This window comes from Ambystoma mexicanum, chromosome 1p (assembly GCF_040938575.1).
Source record: "Ambystoma mexicanum isolate Mex_15411 chromosome 1p, UKY_AmexF1_1, whole genome shotgun sequence".
Lineage (NCBI taxonomy): Eukaryota > Metazoa > Chordata > Amphibia > Caudata > Ambystomatidae > Ambystoma > Ambystoma mexicanum.
Window position 1 is genome coordinate 236,483,126 of NC_090921.1, and position 21,032 is coordinate 236,504,157.

General features: G+C 44.2%; 1 long non-coding RNA gene across 2 annotated transcripts in view; it reads left to right on the forward strand.

Moving 5' to 3' along the window:
* Window positions 1–241: 241 nt before the first annotated feature.
* Window positions 242–21,032, forward strand: part of LOC138568501 (uncharacterized) — a 56,288-nt gene continuing 35,497 nt past the window's right edge. Inside the window, exons 1-2 of one of the 2 annotated variants that reach the window (XR_011302840.1) lie at window positions 242–363; window positions 5,684–5,825. This is a non-coding gene — a long non-coding RNA (uncharacterized lncRNA). The remainder of the gene's footprint in view (window positions 364–5,683; window positions 5,826–21,032) is intronic. The other variant, XR_011302846.1, reaches the window with a different exon arrangement.

Sequence of the window (21,032 nt, forward strand, 5' to 3'; positions counted from 1 at the left end):
TAGGCACACCAGTCATTATGCTCTGTACCGAGGTTATATAAATATAAAATGGTATATTTAGGCAACAATTTTGCCGTGCATGACATGACGATTTTGCTTTTGGAACACTTGTATATGGACAAAAAATCATCCAGCCCCTTTAAACATAGGTAGGGCTCCAGCCCACTGCCATCACGTGATACTCGGATGTGATCTGATATAAAGGCAGTCAGCTGCTCCACTATCTCACGCTCCTCCCCTGACGAGAATCCCTGGACTACGACAGTATGTCTGGCGAACGAGAGAAAGTGCTCCACGCTTGTGCTGCTTTCCTCCACGGCCACGCTTTAGACCGCGGCAGCACGTCGAGTGAACAATAAAAAGGTATGTTGAAACGCAATGCCCCAACATTAGTGTCGCCTTCTGAACTAGAACCAGCTTCCCCCGAGAGAGAGCCCGGGCGGTTCTGTGTACCGTGTAGTATGCTCACTAATATCACATGGTTTTTGTCGGCAGATGCGAGAAGCCATGCATGCCGCGTGTTATTTGCCGTTTTTTTTACTGTCTGCATTTGTTGCGCTGCAGGGACTTTTTTAGAGAGGATGCCTGTGTTCCGCACCACTAGCCCCGAGATTAATGTAGAGGATACCCGGATGGGTTACTAACAGCCCCTGTCTTAGTCGGGTGCTGTTTTAAACTTGCAAATACTTTTCCAACTGTAGCTTGATGCCCCGCTTTTTACCTTTTATATGCAAGGAGCCCCCTACACACCCTAGCCATGGCGCATACCGTGAATGCAGGGTGATGAGATTGGATGTGAAATATTTACACACGTTTAAACCCCCTGTTGCAGGGAAAAAAGGTAAGGATTTCCCGGAATAAAGACGTTTTCAAACCTGGATTATATTTTAACCCATTCCCTTTTGGAGCTAAGTAGAAAGGAAATACCGCTCTGTAAAGTTATGCTCCCAGAGCTCATTAATTAATATAGAGTTGTCCTGTGGAAGAAATAAATACAAAATTGACGACACTGTAGTACATGAACAAATATGATACGAGGTAGACATCTTCAGAGAAAATATAGAGTATGAGGTTGGTAAGTTTGAAACATCTATTGTGCCTCCTCTCTCCCATCTAGGTCTTTACTAGACGTAGATGCGAAAAGAAATTTAACTGTGGGTGGAACATTACATCCTTGTAAGATAAGAAATTGCCTGGTTATTCGGTGAACAACAATTTCTGAAATGTATAAATAACGCAGGCTACAATGCAGCCGGTGCGCACTCAAGCCTATCTTGATTGTAAGTAAGGGTTGAATGATGTTCTTTGTGTTTTCTGTTTTTACAAAGACCTGCATGAAAGCACAGTGTTTGTGGTGAAATACGTAGTGTACAAGTCTTTGGACAAAGTTTCCTCCTCCTCTGAAATGTGGATTTCGAGTGTATACAATAATATATGTGCACGGTTTCCAATAATATATGAACAAATTGAAATGATTTTCTGCATTTTAGTAATATCGTAAACCTAAAGGAGATATATAGATGTTTTGAAATCACCACCAAAAGACAACACGCTGTTGTAAATGCTTTCTCTTTTTAGATATGCACATACTTGTATATGGGGTATACAAAAGTAGTAACACTATACAGAAGAAATATACCTGTCCTGAAGAAGGCCATAAAATCAAGGGTTCGACAAGCACTAGAGATGGTGCCCAACTCTACCCAAGGGCCGAAACATGTTGACTATGGTATAAGACTAGAAAACAACTGAAGTCTAACTAACAGCTACAATCTAACGTAGTATTGTTTGTATTGAAGACAAAGATCCCCATCACAGACCAATCTGTGTTTTAATTATGTTTTGAGAATTGTGAATAATTATGGTCTGTTTTATGTAGATATAAATTTATATTTTGTGATTCTGAATAAAATCTGTTTTCTGATAAGTAAATAGTGGAGAATGGTTTAACAGCAGCGTTTCTGTGTGATAATTGACATGTATGTTGTTGAAGGAGAAAATTATGTTCTTTGCGGTGCAGTAGAGAGTATCATCCAACCCTATATTTATAGGCAGAGAGTGGGGTAATATGTTTTCTCAATTTTGCTACATTGAGCCCACTACATGCAAGCCATGTGGAAAAACTGTGGTGTAACTTACAAGTTCTCTACCATCCACAGACAAATGGACTGGTAGAGAGGTTTAATCATACTATGAAGAGCATGATAGGTGCTTTAGAGGAACCCCTTAAGAAAAAGTGGGACCTTCTACTGCCATGCCTTCTCTTTGCATATAGAGAAGTACCTGAGAAGGGAGTGGGTTACAGTCTCTTTGAACTTCTCTATGGCCATCCAGTCAGAGGTCCATTGGCCCTGATAAAGGAGGGAGTGCTCCTTCTCCCAAGCCAGTCATAGTGACTGACTATGTGATAGGTCTCCGGAGGAGAATGTCACACATGATGGCAGAAGCAAGTGATAACTTGAAAGCAGGTCAGGCTCTGGTCAAACATTGACATGACCAGAAGGCCAAATTGGTTGAGTTTTCTCAAGACCAGCTTGTCCTAGCTATGGTGCCAACAAGGCAGAGAGCCTTGCAGGACAAATGGATAGGACCCTTCAAGGTTGTGGGCAAACTTGGAGAGGTGAACTATCTGGACTTAGGCAGAACTAAGAAGGTTCCCAGAGTCTTTCACACCAACCGTTTCAAGGCGTATGTCTCGAGACCAGATATAGGAGCTTTGCTTCTAGCTTCAGCTCAAGAGGAAGAGGAGAGCGAACCTCTATCTGACCTCCTCAGAGGCAAACCTTTAGATGAACAGATAGGAGTTAATCTCTCTTCTCATCTGACTTCTGAACAACAGGAGGAGTGCAAAGTTCTGTTGAATCAGTTTGCCTCCCTGTTTTCTCTAGCACCAGGCTTGACCCCTTGGGGCCAGCATGATATTCTCACTGGTGACTGTTTACCTGTCAAAATTGGGGGTTACAGAATGTCAGAACATGCGAGTTCCCACATCAAAGGAGAGGTCAACAAGATGCTTGATCTCGGGGTTATAGAGCCCTCTACAAGTCCATGTCCTAGTCCAGTTGTTCTAGTACCAAAGGCAGGATCCAAGGAGTTGAGATTCTGTGTGGACTATAGAGCTCAAAATGCAGTCACTAAGACTGATGCCCATCCTTTGCCAAGGACAGATGAACTGGTGGATAGACTTGGTTCAGCCAAGTACCTCAGTACTTTTGATCTAACCTCAGTCTATTGGCAAATAGCACTGACAGACCATGCCAAGGACTTAACATTCTTTAAAGAGGCACAACTACTGGCAAATTAGCGCAAACCTTGCTGGTGGGTAAAATTATGGCTAATAGACACGTCAGCTGGGTGATGCTTATAGGTTGTATGGATACAAATATGCCCCACTTCAGGATAAAAAGACCACAAATCCCAGAATGCAACTCTTCGTGTGCGTTTTAGGAGTGGGGCTCCGCGCCGCACGTAACAGTCCTTTCCTATTTAAGTCTGGTGCGACAAGGGGGAATTTTATGGTTGCATGTGCAGTACGGGACACAAATGCTTTGTTTGCTTTACAATACTGAGACCGCAAGCAGTACCACGTGTGCGATTGCAACTTGTAGGGAATAAAATACGGGATAGTTTTAATTTAAATGGGATAGTTAGCGCCCTTACACAATGTGTTCCAAAGCGCTTACATAAGATATGAGTGGTAAGAACGGGTGATAACTAGGGAGGTGGTGCCTTATTTGCATCCCCATGCATTTCGTGTGCCTTGGTGGGCTTTGCTTAGGTACCAGTGGTACAATATTAGTACGATAGACCTGCAAGTATCTCACTGCAGGGCAAGGCTCCCAGTAACGTGGGAATAGTGACAAGGGGGGTCGGAGTTTGAATGGGTTATAAAAGAGGTTGCGGTTGGCATGGTGTGCACTATCCTCCCCACCCCCTTTTTTGGGTTCCTGCGAACACCAGTAGATTTAAAAGTGCTCATGGGGGATGCCCAATTTTTATTTGGTGGTCCTGCACACGGTTTCTTTATAATTTACAGGCACTAGATGATGGGACTAAGGAAGCTCGAATGGTGCAGGATTCGTTAAAACCATGAATTTAGGATAGGTGCAGCATTTGTGAGTATAATTTCGAGGGTTTGGGATGAGGGCGTCCGCACGTTTCCTCAGAAAGGCAGGTGTTCGATCTGTATTGTTGGGGGTTTTGGGATCACCACTGGCAGAGGGCTGCGATTGTGGTTACGAGATAGCAGGCACTTGCAAGTTCAGGGTCATGATGCAGTGGGTGGTTTGGGCGTGGATAGCGATCAAGATAGCTCAGGGGGTTTCAGCGCGCGTTGCAGCAATATGCATGGGATCAGCATTTCATCCTGCTGAGCACTGTAGAATGAAACATCATTATCGTTTGACCTTTGATGTCTTCTTGCATTCACTGTGATTTGAGAAATGGGCCTATATTCACTGATATTAACAATACATATGGTACATTGGAAACAATTCTGGGTGATGCCACTTCTGTTTGGGTCAAGCGGTGAAAATTGTCACAGGCACAAGGATACGGTTGCGGTAATTACTTACATGGGCCGCTTTAAATGGTATGCTTCCTACGGACATGTTCGCGGGAGCAAATACAGTCCATTATGAGGTACCCCAGGGTGAAATAACTCATCAAACTAGCCCACACTGGCCAAAAGGGCCCACTTGGGACACCTAGTATGTGTCATTAACAGCGTATATAAATGACTGATTAAATACAGGTAGGGGCAGATAAATGGAGGGTAATGAGTAACTCCTTATATGTAATCACAATTATAAAACACAATACTATTTTGGGGAGTAAAATCAAGGGTTACGGTTAAAAATCATGTGCAGCAATACAAGGGCAGCAGACCCCACCAGGTGCCAGCAGCTACCAATAGAAATCACATAATCAGTCAACTGGACAGTAGTACCTTTCTATATGGGGAAATATCCATTTGTATATCTGTATATAAACACGCTTATTGAACGGGCTCAGGGTTTTCACGGGCAGCATAGCCTGTTTTGTTGCAAGACCATAGTGTTTCTTGGGGTCTAGTCGTATGTCAGCAATAATGTCAGAAGTCACGGATTTCGTTATGTGCATGCACTGGTTAACGCTTAACTACATTTTGTAACGCAGCGTATCAGTGGACTATTCCACCCACGCTGTCCACAGTTAGGTTTCGGGCAAGCAGTTTAGTATCAAAAGGGTGACAGTAGAACACCCATGACAGGCTTTGTGGTTACTACAAACTGATGTATGTGTAAATACAGGTTCAAGGATGCATAAGTGGGAAAAGGATCGTTAGGCAAGCCTGGCACAGTATAAGTAATGAGCTCAAATTAAGGGAAAGGTGGGCCGTGTATAAAACAGGTAAAAGAGGCATGATGGGACAATAAAGGTTGGATAAGGGTCTCCGTAAATGAAAAATTTTCATCACATTTGCATGGAGGGACCTTTACTGAGATGGCTTCTCAGCAGCATCTTGGTTCCTGCTCAAGCAGTAGGTTCACCAGCAGCGGGTTTGTCCAGGGGTATCTGGTTGGCTAGGGGTACCTACAGTCGATGGAAGTGGGGCTCCAGTGGGGGTGGATGGGCCAGTTGGTGGACACTAGTATGCTGATTACGGTGTGAATAACAGATTTTTGGTTATGTCTTATCATAGGATATGAAAACAATGTGGACGCATCAGTCGGGGCCCAGGAGTGTTACGGGAAACGCAGCATAACGATCATGAAAGGTCTGGTAATCTGTGGGACACTCCCACAATTACATACCAGTGGTAAGACTGGAGGATGGCATAAAAGGTACAATATGTTCCAAATTGAGCTTTTTTGTGCAGCGGTACGGTCTGCCAGTACCGCGCCCAAAGCCCGCAAAATGTTTTGGGGAGCTATGTGGCCTCCTGCAATGTGCATGCACATGGTAAACCTGGACAATGGTGAAGTTACTTATTTATATCATTTATACATAATTTGAGATGACAAGGCCAAAGGTACGGTGAACGGTGCATACTCATTGGTAGGGTGGTTGTGGTTTTTGGGATTGCACTCCTTTAAGACAAACAAATATGCTGGAATTGTGGTTTAGGTGAAGGTGGAGGGCCGTTTTCAGCTACAACAAGAAGTTAGAATACCAGTACTTATTTACTAAGGCAGCTGGGTGAAAGCATGCCCCGCGGGGAGACTGGATGCATCTAGAACAAGGGTAAGCGGTGGGGTCTTAAACAAGGTGGATTTACAAGGTAAAACTGGATGTGGAAAAATCTGTGATAGGTGGGAATTGTGGTTTGGGTGAAGGTCGAAGGTCGTTTACTGGCTAGATCAAGGATAAGTTTTATTGAAGCATGGGAGCATTGGGGATAGCGGGGGGACTTGAACCGTGGGTGGTTTCCCGATGGCCGTACTCGAGCCAAAGTCAGACGACGGGCACTGGATCCCTATGGACACTGGAGACTCCTCACCTTCATGTGCAGTGGCCCGAGGGAGAAGCACTCTTTGCACCAATCTGGCGCAAATGTCCGGTGCCTTGCGACATACATGGAGGTGGCAAGGGGACACCGGAACAGTCAGAAATTGCCCCACTTTTTGGGGGCTAGGCATTTTTGTGGTATAGATGATCATGAACCATGGTGCTTTATGGCTGGGACTGCCCCCTTTGTTTTGTATGCTCCAATAAACTGTGATCTGTGTTTCCAAAAAATGTAAAATGTTGTCTGACTATTATTCGCTAATTGCTCAGGTTTTGGTTCACAAGGTATGTCATCCTTACACGACAAGAGGGGTGGGAGGGCACCAATGGGGGGCTGACACCGCTATGCTTGTTCAAACCTATTTATGAGAGTGGCTGCAATCTCGGACACAGGCTTAAGATAAAAGGTCTTAAATGTTGTATCAGAAGACCAGTCAGCTGAATGTATAATGTCCTGTAAAGACATCCTTGTGTTATGTTCCATCTCCCGAGCCTTCTAGTCTTGGAACCTGGAAGGCTCGGGAGATCCAGTGGATGACGGTTGATGGTGAGTGGAGGCTCTGTATGTGTCCCCTCAGGCCCATAAATAAAGAACCCTTTTCAAGAAACTACTTACGTCTGGAGTAGCTTCTTTCACTGGCGACAAGGGTTGCTCATGGGACTGTGGGGATACCCCACAGGCAAGGCAGCGCCGAATCCGGAGCACAACGCGGACAGAAATCCGCAGGCAGCACATCAGACCAGACATCCCTCCCACTCCTATAAAAAAAAAAGGGACTGCAGTTGGAATCCGGGGGGTCAAGGTATGAGAGAAAGTCCATGGTCCCCAAAAGAAGGAAAGCTTCCATCGCGCGGCGCTCGCGGGTTAGAAGAAAAGTCAGCGAGCGTCAGCATTACGTGAAGGGAAGGCCCAGAGGCTTCCTTAGCAACCGTTCCAGCCAGTAAACAAGGACTTAGCAACCAGAGGAGACAAGGCCCTGCTAAGCAAGACTGGCCCTAAACAACAACAAAAAGCCCCATTAAGGAGAAAGGGCTTTGCAGTGCACCAGGAAATAAAAGACGAAAGGATCCAAGCTACAAAAGCAAATACATTTTTCTTTCAACAAAATAAATAAATCAAGCATGGCAGCTGCTAGCATGGCACCACCACCACCGTTTTTAGCTGAACCTGGTACACCAACAATCAGGTGGGACAGATGGAAGCAATTATTCGACACATACTGACTGGCGATAGGTGGAGAAACGTTCACGTCTGCTAGGAAACAAGCTGTTCTCCAACAATACACAATTTAGCAGCAGAGGGGCGGAGTGTCTATGATGGACTACCAGTAGCAGAGGGAACAGGCCAAGGGAAGGTACATGATTACATGCGGGTGCAACAGAAATTACAGAATCATTTTGAACCTAAAAAGAACATTACTTTCGAACGCCACACATTTTTTGATAGATCACATGAGCCACAAGAACCGGTAGAGTGTTTTGTGGCAGCTCTGAGAACCTTGACACACGTGTGATTTTGGAACACTAACTAACTCCCTAATAAGAGATCAATTAGTATGATGCACCAATAAAGCTAGAGTGCAAGAGAAACTTTTGTCGAAGGATTTGTCATTGGAACAGGCAATGGAAGTTGCTAGAGGAATGGAACAAACTTCCCGCTACATGAGAAGCTCGAGGAACGAGAAACAAGAAGTTTCAGCAATAAAGCAAAATAGAAGAACAAATGAAGGGAAAGAAATGTAATGTTACAAGTGTGGCAGCAATTGGTGTCTATACTCTAATATATTTTGCCATGCAAGAAATGTGAATAGCATTAAATGAAAAAGAAGAGGACACTTTGCACGAGTTTGCTGTGAGTCATCAATAGAGCCCATTGAAACAGGAGGGAGACATCCGGAACAGGAGTGAGACATCCGGAACAAGAAGAAACCTCAGTGAACCAGTCGATGACTCAAGTTAAGCACATTCTGGAAGTAAGTGCCCTGTCTGGAAAAGGGAGGGGGCAAACCAATGTTTTTGTGATAAATGGTAAAGTGGTAACTATGAAGGTGGACAGCTGCTCCCCGTGGACTATAATGTCACAAGAGACGTACGAAGAATGTGTAGAAGGGAGAGTTGAAGATCTACTTAAACATGACATAGAACCTTATTCCTATGGAAATGTCAAGATTGAACTAATGGGGAAGTTTTCTGATGTTATCAAATACAAAGGCAGGAGCTGTGTAGCAGATGTGTATGTCACTGAAGAAGATTCGTTATTGTTAGGTTGGGATGAACAGTACAATTTAGGAATCCGCATCCATGCGAATGTGATCACTATAGCTGAAGTAGAGGACAAGTGGGAAAGAGAATTCCTGGAAGTATTCTCAGAAGGTCTAGGAAAACTAAAAGGTTTCGAACATTGCATTAGGCTCAAGAAGGAAGCAGTACCTACAGTACATAAAGTAAGGACAGTTCCACAGCAGTTAAAGAAGAAGCTGAAAGAAGAACTGGAACTGTTACTTCAGAAAGTGATAATTGAATGATTTGAAAGTTCTGAATGGTTATCTCTAGTTGTGACTGTTGCGAAGCCAAGTGGAAGCATCAGACACTTTGTGGATTTAAGAGACTTCAATAAGAATATTTTGGTGGATCGCGACCCATTACTTGTCATTTCGTAAGCCTTGTCATCATTAAATAACTCCAGATTATTTTCAGTGATAGATTTATCCTCAGCGTATCATCAAGTACCCTTCACAAGTGAATGTCAACATCTTACAGCTTTTGTGACAACTGAAGGGACATTCAAATATTGCCGAATGCCGTTTGGATTGGCTTCGGCAGCAGCAGTATTCCAGAGAGTGATGGAAAGGGTGTTGGAAGGGGTACCCAACATAATTGTGTTTCAAGACGACATACTAATTCACACAGAATCACCAGAGAGGCATGATGAACTCTTAAGATTGGTCTTGAATAGACTGAAGGCCGCAGGTTTGATGGTGCAAAGGAAGAAGTGCAAAATAGCTGTGGAGAGTGTCAGGAAGCAGCATCAGCCCAAAACTGTGTCTGGTGGAGGCCATTGATAAAGCTCCCAATCCCAATGACACGGACCAACTGAGATAATTTTTGGGTTTGGCGGAATACTACCATAAATGTGTAGAGAACTTTGCAGTCATATCCACTCCTCTAAGGTCTTTACTCAACAAAGGTGTCAAATTTGATTGGTCAAAGGAATGTGAGGAGGCAATTCAAAAAATAAAGGAAGACATTGTGAAGGCACCTTCGATAGGGACATATTGCCCAAAAGACAGATGTGTTCGAACAGTGGATGCAAGTGTATTGGAACTGGGAGCAACTCTCACTCAGTATGAACGAAACAAGGAAGAGCGCATGATGGCGTTTGCGTCAAGGACATTTAAAGGGAGCTGAAAGAAATTATTCTGTCATGGAAATAGAATCTTTGGCGGTGTTCTGGTCAATAATCCATTTCAAGTACTTTTTGGGTGCAGGGAATTAATTATCAGATCACAAGCCTTTTTCTCAAATATTTGAGTGTGGAATCTGGGCTGCGGGCTCACCAAGAATGAGCAGATGGTACTTGGGATTGCAAAGTTATGATAACCTGGGTATCACCGATCAGGCTCTGGCCTGGCTGACCACTTTCTTCTTAGATCGACCCTCCCAGATCCAACTTGGGTCCTTCCTATCCTCTATCTCACTCTCTAAGTTTTAAAGCACGTTAGAAGAAATCTTATCTAAAATCCCATTTGTGGATGACGTAGAAAACAAGTCTGATTAAAGACAGTCCTAATAAGATAGATTTAAGTTCTGTGAGGGTGAGACTAGTCCTAAAAAAGAATACCGTAGAAAACTTTGTGTGACCGGTCAAGTTTGTCTGTTTGTTTTATGTGGTTTTAAAAGCACGATGACGTCAGAGCCAAAGGAAAAATGTATGATAAATGAGCGAAGTGTGAAGTTGAGGAAAAGCAAATTATTGTTTTAAATTGTATTTGATGGTTGTTTTTTAGCAAGGTTAAAGTCAGATTGTGGATAAACGGGATTAGAGCTTGCAACAATTGGTGCTCGCTCATATAGTATTGTATTTTTTAAAAGTGCTATAAACCTGTGCTTATAAGCAAACGAGCACTAAATAAGTTAAGAATAGACAAATTGAGAATGGAGGATATTACGTCATTAGTGGATCTCTGCAAACAGTTGCCAAAACATTCACCTAAACTTAGACAGTACAGTGCAGAATGGGTTAAAAGAACTGCAGACAAAATGCTTATGCTTTGGCCACAAGGCGGATCACTATCAAAGGCATTCCTGCAGCATATGACGACATATCTGCATGCTGCGTATACTGGAAAGAAGCTAGACAAGTGTCAATTGAATTCATTGAGCTTAGAACTTTGGAAAATGTATCAACAAGAGAACGATGAGGAGCATCCTTTAGATTGGATACTTAATATATGCAGAGAGGGGTGTGAAGAGTCCTCTGCTCCGCCCGCCGCGTCTGAAACAGAAGATGAGAATAAGAAAGACGATGGGTTATACCCATTAAGGGAACTTAAAGCAGCGATGGGGTATAGCATCCCGGCTTATGAGTCATGTACGCAAAGTAGTGACGAGGGCCCAGAGAAAAATATTGAGAAGGACATAATCTCCAAAGTCCCGAGGTACAAGGGGGGACGCTATAAGGAGAGAAGGGATCGAGCAAGCACATCTCTAGATATATGAGGAGGAATAAAGAGATGGAAGGGAGAAAGAGATAAAACTGATGAGATGGCGCTATTACAGAACGAATGGATTGGAGGTCACATTGTGCTTAAACTTGATGGTGAAGGCATCGATGATGTAAGACAAAGGGGAGATCAAGACGAGCAAGATAAAAAAGATAAAGAAAGAGAAGAGCGATTAAAGGACGAAGGAGGGAAAAGATAGACCGAGACGAGATCAGTTCTATCAAGACGAGCAAGCTAAAAAACAGGAGAGAGCAGAAGAGCAAAGAAAACGTGACAATAAACAAAGAACAGTTGATGAACAGCAGAGGTTAGAAAGAAAAAGAACAGAAGAAGAGGAACAAAGGTTAAGGGATAAAATGATGCAAAGAAGAAGAGATGAGGAGATACGAAGGGCAAAGGAAAGAAGGGATATGAAAAAGAAAGAGGATGACCGAATGAGAGAGGAAGCTAGAACGCGAAGATAATTTGACGATGATATGGAGCGTAAAGGAAGGCAAAGAGCACGCGACCTTGAGTATTTGGAGAAGGAAGTAAGATATCCTAATCCAAAGGTAGCATGTGAAGACATACAGGAATTTTTTCCAGAATGCGAGTCCTTACCAGGCCCGTCTGAAGCAAATCTAGTAGATGAGTTTGACTCGACTCGAGGAGTACTGGGGAAGCGATCGATCGATCAAGTATACCATGACATGAGAGCTCAGAAAGATCCAAAGGGGAAGGAGAAAAATGACTGTCTCGAGAGCACTCAGTTATATGACACAGGGGAAGCCTCATGTAGTGCGAGACATAAGGAGCTGTCTTTAGACAGACTGACTCTAAATAGACATGAAGAAGAGAGAAATTGCATGAGTTGGGCACATGAAATGTCAGACGAAGAAAGGGAATCCTTCCATGGGGAAGAGAGAGATAACGCATGTGGTTCTGAGGGATGCATTTCTATGTATAAGGAACTAAGATGGTCGGATGTAAACTTGCCTGTGTCTAAAGCAACTGAGCCCTTGACAGTCAGACCGACCTAAGGGGCAACTCCACGTCAGGGGGGGAGGGGAGTCACTGCCTTATGTAAGCAGGTTAAGATCATTGCCATGTGGCGGCGATGTGGCAATATTGTCCCTGCAGTGGACAGACAAATGATGAGAGATGAGAATAAGTTTGGGGCGTCACAGTTTCCTTTGTTAGAAAAAGGAGGGGCCAGACCACAGTATATACCATGGCCCCAGATGGATAAGGATAATTTAAGGTGTAAACTCCCAAGTTTAACTTCTGGTGCTGGGAAATTGAATTAGAGAAAATGATGGGAGGAAACACGTTGGCTATAGGGGACCTACAAGGTCTTTTAATTGCCGTACTTGGTGAGAGAGCTGATGACGTGTGGACGAGGGCAGGGTACCCTGGTGTGTGCACTGTTCAATAATTGTTAGGCGGCAGTTTGGAAAGCGATTCGGGTACTGTATCCAGATATGTCCGATATGGCAGCTAAAATGACAAAAAAAGATGAAGGAAGGAGATGATCCGTTGATTTACTTTCAAAATATTCAAGAATCTTGGGTGTTGGAAACGCGTGAATCTTGGGGGAAATCTATACCAGTGTCTACCATATATTATGCTAAGGGTTGCCAGAGGCAGTACAGAAACAGCTCACAAAGTTAGTGGGGTTAGAGGCCAAGCCATGGTCGGAAATTCAGCTGAATATTGCACATTACTGTAGACTCCTGCAAGAAAAGAATCTAAAAAAAGACAATGCTCGCCAAGGCGAGGAGGAGAAGTTGGTTCAGAAAAAACTATCCAAGTATGCCTTTGAAGGGGCAATGTTGACCAGCATAGACGGGTCGAACTCACAGCAGGCAGTAAACATGCCGCAGGTGAATAATCAAAGACAGTTTGATCAAAACAATAGTGGATTTACTCCACTAGGAAGGGTATTTCGAGGACGAGGTTGGCAAGGTTATCAAGGGAATTGGCAGAGTAATCAGGGAAACATTCAAAATAACCAAGGTGGGTTTCAAAAAATGCAGAATGGTACTCCGAGTATGCAAAATGGGCAGACCGGGAGACCACCGTCTGTATGTTGGACATGTGGAATGAACGGCCATTTGTTTTGCACGTGTAGAAGTCAAGGTTTTGTGCAAAATGGACACTTTTCAAGAGGGGGGATGTCAAATCCACCTGCATATTTACAGCAGAATGGAGATGGATTTGTGCAGAATCAAACAGTGCAGCAGCAAGCGCCGAGAATGTGGCAAGGCCTGCAAACACAGCAGGTAGCAAGTAACCCGCCGCAAGGGCAGTCGCAGCAATCACCTATGCAGCTTCAGCAGAACACAAACGCAGGGCAGTCAATAACTCCTAGAGTAGGGGTTGTCACTATTGATGAAGGGAATCATTTTACGAATGATGGGACAAGGCTGCGCCCGGAATAGGACAGCTCACTTGGAGACCTGATGTGTTCCATACTATCCGTGACGCCAAACCCCTATGAGGAACCAAGGGTGGATGTCGCTATAGGAGCGAAACATTTTTCCTTTCTAGTAGACACAGGTGCAGCACGCTCATGCATTCGAGAGGGAACGTTTTAAATGTCTGACAATGCCATGAATACTCAGGGATTCACAGGAGCTACAAGTCGAATTCCTTTTATAGAAGAATTACCATTTACTATAGGAGATTGTGACGTGCAGGTGCCACTGCTATATTCGAGGCAAACACCTGTTAATATATTGGGACGAGATTTAATGACGAAATTGAATATGACAATCTTGTTTACTGACGAAGGTATAGTTTGTTCAACAACAGGTATGCATTATGTAAACATGTGCGAAATGATCATGGCATTTGCAGGACAAATAGCTATAAGAGCAATTCCATTAGAACCAGTGATCTTTCAGTATGGGGTCCGCATTCTAATAGCATGGCTGCCAGGCCTGGCAGACAGAACGATGAGAACTCCCGAAGAATTTTTGTTCAGGCCAAGGATACCTATGTTCGAGGAAAAGGGGCGAGTCTTTATCTTAAAGATACAAGCAGCCATTGTGCGTGGGGAAATGGCTTTGCTTGATGGCAGTGATGATGAGGGCAGACAGTGGTGCACTGTAATCGCCATTGGAGAAGATTACAGATTGACTGACGTCACTGATGAAGACCTGTTTGGGGATAACCCATCTGATGATGAGGTGATATTTGAGATGAACCTTACTTATTGGGTAAGATCGATTTAAAAGAGAAGTTCCACAGAAAATGATGCTAGCACAAAAACGTCCTGAATATTTTGAGAAAGATATGGCGAAAGTGCCAGTTTTGTTATGGACCACTGGCCCCTATGACGTAGGCCTACTGAAGGGATTTGGGGAAGTAAAGATTAAATTGAAACCAGGAGCAATTTTACCTCGAGCGCGACAATATCCCATGTCTCGAGAGGCAGAGCAAGGTATTTTTAAGAAGATTTCTGCCATGATGGACCATGGTATCTTGGTGACGTCAGAGTCATCCTGTAATATTGCTGTGTACACTATCAAAAAAATCTAAGGATGGTTTGTGGCGTTTAATACAAGATCTTAGGCCGATAAACCAAATTGTAGAGGCTGAGTTCCCTCTAGTCCCGAACCCATCTACAATTCTATGTAATATACCTGTTGACGCACAGTATTTTTAACGGTGATTGACTTGAAAATCAAATTTTTCTCAATCCCATTGCATAAAGACTCGCAGGATGTGACATAATTTACGTTCAGACAAAGTCGCCTAAAAAGCATGCATTTACGATTTTCAATAGAGTCCTTCAGATGGATTTAAGAAATATTGCTTTAGAAAGTGTTGTGTTGGAATACGTAGACGCCATTCTAGTTTGCAGCATCTCAGAGGAAGAGTTCAGACGCGATTATGTTCAGCTGATGATTATACTCGCTGACAAAGGATATAAGGTTGAAAATTTACAATATTGTCAGCAAGAAGTGTTGTATATAGGCCAATTGATTTCGCATGAAGGGAAAAAGGTAACTCCTGAAAGAGATGAGGCTGTTTTGAAAATGGCTAAGCCACACACGATAAAACACATGCTGAGATTTTTGCGATTATGTAACTACGTCAGAGTATGGGTCTTTGCCTACAGCTCATATATCGGGCCCGTATTGCAGGCCTTAAAGAAAGCAGAGGCATGGACTGAGGAGATGGAAAATGGGTTTGATCCGTTGAAAAAAGCAATTTGGTGATTCTGCCCAAACTCCTTTACCTTTTCACCAACATACCACTCCTGCTCCCTCAGCACTTCCTGGGGAAACTAAAGGGCCTAATTCTTGAACTGATCTGGGCTGGCAAACCGGCATGGGTGGCTTATTCGACTCTCATGTTGCCGACAACTAGGGCCGGACTCGCGCTACCAGACCTAGAACGGTACTTTTGGGCCACACAGGTACACTTTCTCAGCTATTGGTATTCCACTAATTTTATGAGACCCCACGTACAAATAGAGCGGGCTCTGGCGTCACCCAATCTATTGTGAGCAGTGATAATTACCCAACTACCGGTACCATACTCCACACTAAATGGGGTGCTCACAACGTACGCAATCTGGAAAATAATTGCTCAAAAATACGGTGTAATAGTCAGATACTCCCTGGCACTACCCATAAAGTTAATTCCAGGGATACCTCTGACAAATGAGAAGGTGTTCCTTCAATGGGCACATAAAACACAAATTCAATTACTGGGCGACCTTTTTGTAGAAGGAACATTCTTATCCCCCCAACAGGCTAGGGCAGAGGTCTTCCAACTGTGGGGCGCCAGAGCCCAGCATGAAATGTAAAAAAAAAAAAAACTTTTTTTTTTTACACATTGGAGGAAATGTGCAGGGGAAGCTCACATGGTCGCACTGGACCATAAAACGGCTTTAGGCACCAATGAAAAAGTGGCCAGCAGTTGCAAATGGATATTCGGTCCTTTAGTCGCAGACTGTTTGAATAGTCCCAAAGGGGTGTTTTTTGTTAAAATGTAAACAAATTGTGATATTTACAATGGTCAAAACTACTAGCAGCATAGTGAAGTTACTCCTCAAACTGGCCCACATTGGCCAAAAAAGTGTCCCATTTTGACTGGCCTATACTAGCATTTTTCATTTTTGGTACAGTCATCGCCCTATTGCCCTATAGGCCAGTCCAAGCCTGGCAGCTCATCCATAATGGGTGAGGGGACGTCCACCCACTGGCCCCCTCACCCATTATGGAGGAGCCAGCCCAGTGAAACACTGAACACTCCCTCAGCTGCTTTTTCCGGCTGAGGGAGTGCTCCTGGGCTGGCTGAACTGTCAAAGAGAAACACTGCTTGCCTTTGACGGTTCAGTTCCCCAGCCGCACATGATCACTGAGCCATGCAACGCTGGGGCGTTTTGCTACGCCAGTGCTTTACTGTCAAGACGTGGAGACCAAGTTTAGTAAAGCACTACCCCTACATGCACGCCCTCCGGACATCTGGGGTCCCTATGTAACATATCTGATGAACTCTAAGCAGGATTCCTCATCCGCAGGTTAAACCGCTGGTTGGGCACCAATGGGCAGAGCGTTCAAGAGAAGCGTTGAGATCAAACATTACCAGGCGTTTAAGCATATTGTTGGGACACAGAGCTGTGGGGTGTGGGGCGGGAATGGGAAGGCAAGGTTGTTACGGTGCACGTTACATGCCCCACTGTTGGGCTAAATGAGTCTCCAACTCATTATTTTTATTCATGTATGAGAAAATATGAATAAAGTTTTAAAAAAAAGCAATTTGCACGACTCCAGTTTTAGGGATTCTCAATTATGCAGAACAATTTTTCTTGTTTTCACATACAAACTGCACTGTTATGACAGCAGTGCTTACACAGAGAACCACGTTGGGATGCAAGCCCCTTGCATATTACAGTGGAATCGTAGACTCAGTAATGAGGGGTCATTTTCCATGTGAACAAAGTTTAGCAGCCTCCGCATTCGCCATAGAGAAAGCTGCAAGTATAGTGATGGGATGTTCCAAGACGTTAATTGTTGAGCATGCACTATTTGCCATTTTAGAAAAACCTAAAGGCACGTTGACTTCTCAAAGGGCTTCTGCCTATGAGGTAGTTATATCAAACCCAGCAATCAAAATAGTCTGATGTAAAATAGTGAATCCAGCCATGTTTATAGCTGAGCCAATGACAGAATGAGAGCCTGTACAAGATTGCGCGAACTATGAAGAGTTCTGCGATGAGCTCCCTAGAATAAAGGAGAATGCATTAGCAGGAGGAGCGATTGTTTTTATTGACGGTTCTTCAAGGATCGATCATTTCGGGTGCTTAATAGTACTCGATTGCCGTCTAATCATTCAGCACAGACTTTCAATGCTGAAACATTAAAAAATTTTGTTTTTTCTTCCTTAGGTGGTCAAAATGGGTAATCTGAACAGCAATATTATTTTGCGGCATGAAGAAAGACGGTCACGTTGTCCAAGAAGTAGATGTTGTAGGCTTACGTACCACTGTGTAATCTACACTTGCATTGTGTTCATAATCATACTGCTTTCATTGATGGTGAAAACTGCATTTTATATTGGTGCACATGGAGCGAATACTCCTGTGCACGTTTCTGAGCAGGGGGAAAATGTACGAATGGCAAATACTTAACGACCTTGACCATATGTAGTTATTGCTGTCCCAAAGAAATATGGCAAATTACTGAGCTTGAGATGGATGTCATCAGCAATAATACACATACAAAACGTGTCTTAGAGACTGTTTCTAGACACCCGAGACAGGCTGGGAAAACCAGGCAAGGTAAGGGGTTGATAAAAGGTGAGCCTACGCAAGTAACACATGCAAATACACCTGGTCCAGTGACAATTGACCCAGAAATAGTTTCAAACAGAAGATCCCAGATGGAGATTATGAGAGACATTTTCATGCATACATGGGCTGCTGAACAGATGAGACCTTCTGAACTTTCTCCTGCACAGGAAACCAGAACGGATGTTCCTGTGAGTACCTCAGAGAGAAGAAGCTACATGGGCACACTAAATGACATGATTATGGAAGCTCATATGAAAAGAATGAGATCTAAAAGTAAGATAATTATGAATTAAATGATTACCTGGACCGCACGGCACACCTGGGGAATAACATATGGGACCAACACATGAAGGAAGTTGGGAGAAAAACTTCAAAGGAGGAATGCGTTGTATGTGCACTCCTGCATACAGCATGGTGAAGTCGAAGATCTTCATACCTGTTGAAATAGATGTCCAAACAGCACATTGTCTTTCACACGTGGCACTTTGCAAAACAAGAGGCCAGTTCATCGGTCAAGATGCCTCTCTGAAATGGGCAACTGAGAAGACAGATCCAGATGAAGATGACTACATCCAAGATATAAAGACAAGAAACAATGCAAAGACGAGAAGGCTGGTGATCAGATATGAGAAACCTGGAGTTAAAGGAGCAGAAATCATAAGAGAAGTGAGCAAGAAAGTGGAGATTGCAGGAAAAACTGCAGACAAGATTCGAATTTGGAAGAACAGAGGTCAGATGCAGATCTGGGCATCAGTATTATAACCAGATGGCTGGGAAAAAGGAGTCATCATCTGCAGAGCCTGGTTAGTAATTGGTTGTTACAAACCTGCCATTGACATAGCGCAGAATGGCTGCAAGCCATTATGGCCAAGACTTGCTAAATTGCTGACGTGGGTCGAAGACGGAGGAGGACCCTTGCAGATAGTGCCATTGGAAAGTTCAAAGCTATGTTTCAGGAATAATGGCACAAGAAAAATGGAAGAGAATCAAAATTGTGATTGAATATTTGATGTTCCAGGATTGGTGCATGGAACAGTCGTAATCATGGATCATTATTGGGCGTGTGGATCCAAGGCTTACATCAAGGTACCTAAAGACTGGGGAGGAATATGCACATTAGTAAATGTCCATGTTCCAGCAATAGTGATTCCAAAAAGAGACCTGAATTTTTAGTTTCCCTGACAACAGATGCTGACCTGAGGAAGAAGAGATCTTTAGAGCTGATAAAGAGAATAAAGAGAGATAACTACTTCTCAGCTAAATCAATAGAAGCCTTTGATTCTATCCCATATGAGCACAGACTGTTCAGCCAGGCTTCTTCTGTATTCACGTTGATTTACATGCCAAGAATCCAAGTTGGAGCAAATACATGACTACACATAACCAGATGGGAATTGCTGCAGACAATCAACACTACTATAAAGGGGTTCAATGCAATCAGAGAAGAGATGAGAGCCATAAAACCGTTGACTCACCAGAACATGTGGGCATGATCACAGCTATGGATGGAGGTGTTTGTGCAAAAATTGGAGAATCATATTGCACGTTCATACCTTCTCACGATGACGAGAAAGGAACCTTGACAGAGGCCATAGACATGCTGACGAAACTCTGTGGCCAAATGATAGACGAAGTAGAAGACATTGCTGATGACAGCTGGTTTGGATCACTTTTCTCTTGGGTTCTACAATGGATGGCAGATATGTTCAAATTTCTTGGAGCCCTGATCGTGTTGGTATTGCTTGGATTTTGTGTGATCAAGATAATAATTTCACAGTGCAGGTAGACAGCAAAGAAAGCTATAGGGATGAAGATTATGATTGATGTTGAACCAGGATGGAAGCCCAAAGATCTGACAGATGATGAAATCAGAGACTTTGTGAAGGCCAGTATTCATGCACCTGAGGGAACAAAGTCCCTGTACCCGAAGAACCATAAGAAATATGTGGTAAGATGGATCTATTGTAGACTGTAGAAATCAAGACCCGGACCAAGTTTGGATTGCTGAAATTATACCTTATTCTTGTGACTTTAAACCAAAGAAAGTACAGTCCATGAACTCCTTGAGAGTTACTTCACTCTTAGGCAGCCTTCCAGGGACGTGACTTAACCGTCCTAATCCTCCTTGGTGTCCGGATAGGCCCACCAGTTGTTCCTTCTCTCCTCGTCCTCTCCGTATGACTAGGAAAATCAACAACAAACGGTGGATTAGTTCCCGGGCTTTTATGTGATGTGAGTGACTTACTTCCCCCCCAATGGAAACCTCCCCTGTCAATCTGGCTTCCCATTGGCTGGTATTGCCATGTCCCGTCTCCTTTAAAGGCTGCCGTTGCCTTCCAAAGTGCCTGATTCTGCTGCCTGCCAGGAGAGACCTGTTCCCAGGCAACTCCGTCCCGTGAGCCCCCCCCCCTTTTTTGAAGACTCTCGCTCCTGCCATGTGGGCTCGTGCATCCGGCTGCTCCAGAGCGGACCGCCTCGCCAAGCAAGCCATCTCTCCCTCTGCTCCCTTCCCGGCGGTGAGAGACGCTCGGCAGGCCGTGTGGGTCGGCTTTCCGCGACTACCCGTGTTTCCTACGGGTTCGCCGCCACCAACCCGGATCCCGGGCTGTAAGCCTTGGCGTCACCCCTGGCGGGTTCAGGTAAGGCTGGGCGGGAGGGGGCCGTGCTTTCCGTCTCGCGGCCCGTTGCCGCGATCCTGTGGAGTCCCGGGGAGGACAGGTGGGATGGGGCTGCGCTCTCCGCATCGTGGCCCGCTGCCGTGACCCCGCGGAGTCCCGCTACCCCTCCCGCCACCCCTTCCACTCCGGGTCCCACCTCACATCTCCCCATCACAAACCCTGGCCGATTGGGCAAGGGAGCATTCCTGGACAGATAGTCAGCCACCAGCTGGAAACCCGCAGGTTTGTGTAAGGTAAGGAAATCGAACGGTTGCAGAGACAGGAACCATCTAAGCATCCGCTAGTTGGTATCCTTATGTCTTGCAAGCCACTGTAAGGGGGCATGGTCGGTATATAACGTAAAGCAGAGACCTA